Here is an 8,715-nt window from a genome sequence, read left to right on the forward strand (position 1 = left end):
TCTTCTTAGTTCCACGACCACCTCTTCTTCCACCTTGGTCTTCATCTTCCGACGCATCATTACCGGGTTGGACGGTAGCACCAACTTGGCTTGTACCTTCACCAACTTGTCAAGACCTCTTAGTGGTAGGCCTTTGTTCGGGTTCCTCGGGTCCTTGTCCTTTGTTGATGATTGCATCCCACTTGTCGATGAGGTATTTTTGTTCTTCCACGGTCATTGTTGTTTTGCAACCAAGTTTGGCCTTCATTTTCTTCAACATCTCCCTACCCGCGGCAACTATTTTTCATTTGAGAACAACTTATAACCATGAGGTTGAAGACATTTTTACCATAACTAATATATGAAAACAGTATAAAGTGAAGTCATTCTTACCATAACCTTGAAAGCCTTGACTACATCTTCGGAAGTAGACTTGTTGGTGATCTTGATTGGCCTCGCCTTCCCCTTATCAGATATCTTTTTCCTTTTCTTATTGATAATGAAGGGATGAGAAATTTGGTTGTACCAATCCATATAGCCCAGATCCTCTTCACATGGATCATCAAGTAAAGGTGTTAACTTGGACGCATCTAATGTGTGATTGTCTAAATTATTCCAAAACTCAACGGTGGGATCAGGATCATACTTTGCTTCCCAAGATGAAGTGGTGCTTTTAGTTACCTTACCACTCTTTGGTAACAACCTGAATTTCTCGTCAAACAAAGGAACCTTTTGGACACATCCTAATTGACGGAGTACTCGCCTAGGATCGTATATAACATAACCACCGGGATACCACAATGGCCCATGATACATACCTACCGGCATATCCTCATCTTCAACAACTTCATCTTCTTCATCTTCATTCTCATATAGTTGAAAAGCGACATCATCAACACCAAGACAGTCTAACGTCTCTCTCAAACTTGCCACCAACTTCTTTTTGTTTCTTTTCTTGGAGTCCTCGTACACGTACCGTGCTGCATTCGGCTCAGTATCAACATAATCGACATATTTCTCAAATACTTTGGCCAAGTTCAAAATTGGGAAATGGTCATATATCCACACCTGCATCGAAAGAACCACATTAAAAAATCAAAGGAATTGAATTGATAGAAACAAGTTTTACTTGAAACATCAAAGTAAGACTAAAGTTTGCAAACTCAGAGAACTGTTCGGCTTATATGGATCAAGTATTATAAGCCGAACCAAGTAAGAAAAAACTTCGGCTTAAAAGGTTTTATGGTTATAAGCCGAACCATACTCTGAACTCCCAAAAGTTACCTGGACAAAAGTGAAGTTCCCTCCGATGTTTGTACTTGTCAACCTAGACGCGGTGGCAAGTTGGTCCGGCAGGTAAGCGAGCGTAGCCGTTCCCCAAGCAAACTTGTTACAAGTTTCAAGATTCTTTACCAATTGGAGATAATTAGCATTTACCTTGTTTCCGGTAGTGTCGGGAAAGATGTCTCTACCAAGAGTATAAAGCAAGTAGGCAGTTCCGGTTTGCTTCACTTTGACGGGATCCATTATCAACAAACCTTGTGTGACTCTTTTCTTTGTGTTCTCAAACTCCCTTTTCAAGTTAGTCAACTTGATCTTCTTATTCTTCTTATTTCTGCCACCTGGTATGAAAACGGTATCGACATCTTTAACTGATCGACAAAACTCCAACTCAGTTTTCATTGAACCCCAACCAAGGCATTCCAGGTACAAATTGTATAGTTCATCCCAACTCATGTCATAAAAACCAGCATCCACACTTACACCCCTTGCTTTAAGACCTGTAATCTTACTAGCCTCATCAGGAGTGATTGACATCTCTCCAAAAGGTAATTGAAATGTGTAAGTTTCTGGACAAAAGCGCTCGGTAAATGCAGAGGCCGACACACTATCATATTCCTTATGTCCATAATTGATAGCAAGCCATAAAGCACTGGCTTGTACGTAAGCAATCACCTCAGGAACCTCTTCATCAAGACTCCATTCCGCTTCCCTCTGGTGTCTCAATACTCGGACTGCACGGTTGTGATCAGGAGTCTCATAAATTCTCTTCACCCAAGAATCGGCATAACCAATCAACACATTTCCTCCATCTTCCGGAAGACCATGAGGTAAACCATCTGATCGAGGTGTAATTACGTCATCTTCATCAGGAATGTGTAAACCAGTGATCCGTCGATCATCATCGTTCTTCTCTTTCTCGGGTTCTGCCACCTTCTTACCTTTCTTGTCTTTCTTGGGTTTTCCTTGGGGTTGTGTTTCTTGATGAACTTCTTGATTATCATAAACTTCTTCATCTTCAGCTATTCCTTCTTCTTGTCTTTCAATTCTTACTTCTTCTAAAGTTCCTCCTCTACCTCCCGCTCCCAATTTTTTCTTACCTCCTCCTCTAGGATCGGGAGTTTTAGAAGTAGAAGGTGTTACCTCCATCTTCTTCCTCTTTGTAGCTGCATTGGTCCTGACACAAGTATGAAAGTTATAAGACTAATTCGAACAACAAAGAGATTTGGAAAGCCAAAAACTTGTAAGAAAATAAGAAGGCTCGGCTTACCCGAAATAACACATATGAGCCGGATCATGTCTTGAAATTTTTATTAACTTACACAGAGAGTGGATCGGCTCATACCACAAAACAATTATAAGCCGATCCCATATATTCGGCTCACAACCGATACCGTCGAATAAGCCGAATCTATGATTATGAACTCAAACATGTATTCGGCGCAAAACTAATACAACCATATAAGCCGATCCTAAGCACATGCAAAAATTCTGAAATTCAAACAACAATTATTCGGCACAAAGCTAATACTACCATACAAGCCGATCCTACGCACATGCAAAATTATTAGCCGATCCTATATATTCGGCTCACAACCGATACCGTCGAATAAGCCGAATCTATGATTATGAACTCAAACATGTATTCGGCGCAACATGATATCATATAAATAAGTCGATCCTACACACTAGTAAAATTTATGAAATTTTAACAATGATATTCGGCGCAACCCTAATACCTATCGAATAAGCCGAATCTAGACTTATGAATTCAAACATTTATTTGGCACAAAACTAGTACTACCATATGAGCCGATCCTATACACATGCAAAAATTCTGAAATTCAAACAACAATTATTCGGCACAAAACTAATACTACCATACAAGCCGATCCTACGCACATGCAAAATTTCTGAAATTCACAAAACATATTCGGCACAAAACTAACACCATCGAATAAGCCGATCCTAAATATAAGTCTCTGTGTCACCAAGTTCGGCTCAAAACGGATTTCAGATATACGCCGAGCCGTTCAAATGCACTTTCAGGGTTCAGTTTCAAGAACAGCTCGGCGCACATCTAAGATTTGTTTTGCGCCGAACCATACCCTGTAACCGCCGCAGAAACATGATTTTGACGAATTAAATCAATCAAACCAATCAAAAACATCAAATACGAGATGGGTTTGTAAAACTAACCTTCTTATTCTCATTTGTGGAGTTGGTTCTTCTTCAATCTCTTCTTCCGGTTGATTTTGTGGTTGATTTTGAGTTTCTTCTTCACTCTCTAAATCTTCTTCTTCTTCAATGGGTTGTTCAATCGCTCGATTAGAACGAGATACTGGCTTACGGCGAACCATTATATAGATGAGTTTAATCGTCGACTAAATTTTCACGAATCGACGATTAAATTTCCGCGATGATACGATGAAAAAAAAAGGAAGAAGAAGGGTTCGGCTGTTGTGGAGGAGGAAGAAGAAGGGGTTAGAGATATGAAACTGATTTTGGTTTATTGATTATAGGTTTTTATATTAGGGATAGGGATAGATTAGTAGTAATTTAGAGAATTTAAGGGCATATAGTTAATTGAACCACCCCATAGGGTACCCCTTATAAGGTCACCCAAATTAGGACTAGTCCTTTGTATGCCTTGAAAGTTTTAGGCATGCCCAAAATTAGTGTTCAACTCTATCGGCGTGTCAAGGATTTTCGTTTTCATTTTAAGTCACGGACATTGAAAAACACTTTTAAGGATCTCAAAAGCCAAACTTTAATGGTGCTCAAGTCAACTACATTATATAGAAGGTTCTCATCACACACCAATTATATCTTGCTACCTTGACTAACTGCATAACATACATTCTAGACATTAAAGCTTCAATCTCATCCATAACGTCTTGAATTAGTTTGATCTCTCCTCAACAAAGCATGTAAGATGGCATACGTCGACATGTCCTATATTCTTTGTTTTTCCTGTCCCCGATTCCGCGACGGTACTTAAGCGTCAAAAGAATCTACAGTACACTGATACCACACCACCATGGATTCTTGTAGAATATCCTTACGTCAGCTGTATTTATGTTTATATCTACATTTAAGTATTTAACTGATCCTTACCATTAATTGGCTCAATAACTGATATAGCAGCCATTAATGGTTTTGTAATGGGAGCTAATTAAAAGCTTGACAGGTGGAATGAGTAATCAATAAGAAGAACCATCCAAGAATTAATTACAGAAGAAGACTTAAATTAATTATACCCCATCCCGTAATCTTTTTGAAGATAAGGCCATTATGAATGGATGAAGCTGGTCTGTTAATGTTAATGCCCGTTTTAGCAAGCTCATCCATAGAGGCTAGATATCTAACTGAAAATATTGACAAATTAGTAGTAGTGGACAATTAATAGGCAATTAAACCAATTAGGTCGTGTTTGATTACAAGGAGACAAATTAAGAGGCCAGGCCGGCCGACGTTGATGGCTTAATTACCTAAACAACCTTACTCTTATGGACTGAAAAGAAAAAAATTACCCTAGCATTAGAAACGTAGATGATTAATTTGAGAACAAGATTAACTTCTTGTTGTTTTTTCTTCTCTCCGGGCTTATTTAAGATACTGGATTTGAAACAAAGGTGATTATTTGGAGCCCATGTAACAACTGCTGTTGGAGCTCACCTGATGATCACCTGTAATGGTTCAACTCGGAGTAAAATTCTGGGTTAGCACTAGCAGGATAGAAGAAAATGATAAACCCACTGAGGAAAATCTCAACGTTTCTTCTTATCATTAGTTGTGAAAACTAAGCGTCACTGGGACGCGGTTTTCTCAGCCAATTTAAGGAAAGAGTATTCATGCGAGATTTTTTTTATGGGTGTTATGCTGCTTCATAAGTGTTATTTGCTCAGTTTTAATTTTTTTCGGTAGAGGTTGTGGGCTAGCCGGCCAATGGCACTTGAGATTTTGTTGGATGTGGACTGGGCTTGTTTTCTGGAAGGGTAGTGATGTCCCAATAAGGCAATAACCTCATCTTCTAATCTAGAGTGTAATTCAAGTTTGTTTTTCATTTGTTACCTGGTCATGAACCGTGGATTGATGAAGCATTGAAGTTGACTTCTCTGTAGAAAAGCTAGCTAGGCATAGCTACATTGGGTTCTTAATGAATGATTTTTTTTTAGGGACCATGGTTTTTTGAGGGGACCGTGATTTTATTAGGCCACCTTTCTTATAGTGATAAGGGGTGTCCTAAAACGTTGAAATGACTAACCTATCCTTAACCTAATTTAATTTAAAACCAACCTAATAATCACCTATATATATATATATAACCACCACCTCCTCCCACCACCACCGCCCACCACCACCCACGATTATCACCACCACGAACCACCGATTACCACCACCACCACCGCCGATTACCACCACCACCACCTCCGATTATCACCACCACCAATCACCGATTACCACCACCACCTCCTCCTACTACCACCACCACCGCCTATTTAAGAAATGTAACAACATCAATGCAATCACAATTAAGTTCGGTTACATAATAATTTTATCGAGTATAAAAGACGCCAGCCGCAACCTGATTCTGCCATGGGACCACTCCGGAGGTATTTTCCAACAAACCCTTCGCTTTAATTTGATTTTGATTGCTTCAATCGAATAGAAATCATCAAAATAGGGTTTTAATAGGAGTTACAGAGCCATGTTCGGTTAGGTTGATTTTCCAAAACCCTAGTTTACTAACCGAACTTATTGAAAATGAAGAATACGAAGAACAGTTCTGTCCTATTGGATTTAAAACTAAGTCACCGAACTCTCTGTTTGGTTGTTTCGCAAAAAAATTTAAAATTACAAAGTAACCGAACTCCACCCTTAGAACCGAAAAAAAAAACAAATCCAGTCTAACCGAACTGTAATGTTGTGGCCACTATGTTGAGTTCCAAAGTAACCGAACTTAGCCAATAGAGTTCGTCTTGTTCGCAAAAAATTTTAAAACTACAAAGTAACCGAACTTAGCCAATAGACGCTGGAACTTCACATTTTTTTTTGTTAAGTTCGGTAACTTCACAATTTTATCGCAGAAACCGAACTCAGAGTTCGGTTGGTTAGCTGTTAGGTTCAAGTTTGCGAAAGAACCGAACTTCGTAAACTTATATACTCTTATATTACGTAAAGTTCGGTTAGATCAAAAGTGCATGCAGTTTTCGAACCAACCGAACATAATGCTGTAACTCCTAGAAATTATTAGAGAGTTCGGTAACCTGCGTGTTTGGAACAAGTAACCGAACTACACTTTCAGGTGAGTTCGGTTACTTGTTCATCTCACGGGGCAACCGAACTACAGCTTCATATGAGTTCGGTTACTTGTTCTTCATATAAAGTAACCGAACTGTTCAAAATCCAGTTCAAATCCGGATCATTTTGATGATTAACAAATATTCTAGGAGAGGATGGAGATGAAGAATCAGATGAGTTTTCATCATTTGAATACTCAAACTTAGTGAATTGGAAAAAAATTTATTTTCCATGTTTTTCTCCTTCATCTTCTCTAACTCTACTTTCTCAATAATTCTACTCAACTAATAATAAACTCATCTTTTAATTTAATCTCACTAATTGTTTTTAACTAAATCATTCACTAATCATAACCTAAAATTAATTAAGAAGGTAGATTAGGTATTAAATAAATAACTAGATATGGGGTGACCTAGAATTACTTCTAATACCTTTATCCAAAATAAAACCATGATCCCAAAAAAATCATGGTCCCCGAAAAAATAATCGTTCTTTCTTAATATGTTATTGAACTTAGTTGAATCTTAGCTAGCTAGGCCTAACTGTTTGATTTGATAAGAGACGTAGAGTTTCACATTATGGTTTTTATCTTTTTATATAGCTAATTAAACTCTCAAGTCTCAAGTACCAATATCCGGAGTCCCTTGAGTTCTTAAGACACGAATGAATAGTTTATCATTGGTAAAGATGACCGTACTATGCTATAAAGTATGAAGTTTTAAATGTCTATGCCTCTGGTATCCCTATACACACTTACAAATGTATCCTTAGATTTTCTGATTGCATTCAAAAATGTGCATAACCAAATGTATAGCGTGGCTCTGTGAAGCACTGATATTGGTATTGACATAGGAGGCGCACACCCAATGCTGATATAGGGGTGCAGCAATTGCTAAAAAACATTAAAATGCGGACGCGTTAAAATCCATAGTATTTTCTCTCAAAATGTATCTGAATCTCATGAACGCCAACTTTGATTATAATTGTTAAAGTTGGCAAACCAAAATTTTGTGAAGTAATATACACACACGCACTAGTGTAAAAATTTATACTAAAATTGCATATTCCATTTATGTGTTGTTGTCGATATATATGTCCACCGGTACCGATGTGTCCATGCGGACATACGACCATTCTAATGCGTGGTTCTGTTAAACAGAGAGACAGCTTTGGACTTTTGTTATATTACTAACCTGTTTCTATACCTTGACGCTAATATATTGATGTTGTGAAGTAGATCACCTAAGTCCAATAAACCAGTCGGCAAAAAATTAATTTAGTTATTTGAATCCACTCGGTGAAAAGCCGGTTATGATCTTTCATTTCTTAAAGCTAAGATATTTATCCTCGGATATTTTATCCAGCCTTCTTATGTCCACGAACTAAGAAAGGAGAAAATATACATTATCCAGGACACGCAATTGGAGCGTAGTCATTGTTAAGTTCTTGATACATAGTGAACCAAGAACCGCAGTCATGAATCATGATGGTTTTTGTACTCAAGGATGATCAATATTAAGTTAGTAACAGAACAATCACAGATTCAGAATCATGTGTATAAAATAACATTAGAGTATATATGAATGGTATGGAGCCACGTGAAGAAGATTTTGGAAGTGATCGAGAAAGTAAATTAAGGAAGTGATGAAGAAGGCGCGAGTGGTTAGTTAGCTAGTTGTTATGGTCGACTTAAATGGTCCAGGTTCTTCTATCTCTTACGGCGAGAGAGAGACAGAGAGTAAGAGACTTAACACTACGAGCAAGAGGAATCTAAAGACGTGCATCGCGCGATAGACCCGGCGATGATTTTGGTTCTTTGCTCTCTCTTCTTCTTCTTCTTCTTGAATTCTCTCAAGTTTTCATTCATTTTCTTTCTGCCAGCTAACAATCCCCAAAAAATATTAATTTTGACAATGTCTATACTGTATTTTACTGGTTTTCATATACTCCTAATATTAATGATGATTTTAATTCCATCTTTTTCTCTCTCAAACACATATGCAAATTAATATTATTAATTTTCGTTTAATTAATTATTAATGGAATTCCTCTTGCTAAAGTCATTAACCAACTCATCTTCTCTACATGTTCTATGTGTATATATATGTGAGTTTGATTTCTCTTTTTACAATAACAGCAAAGTTGTGTGTC

Source organism: Papaver somniferum, chromosome 5 (assembly GCF_003573695.1).
Source record: "Papaver somniferum cultivar HN1 chromosome 5, ASM357369v1, whole genome shotgun sequence".
In the NCBI taxonomy this organism is placed as follows: domain Eukaryota; kingdom Viridiplantae; phylum Streptophyta; class Magnoliopsida; order Ranunculales; family Papaveraceae; genus Papaver; species Papaver somniferum.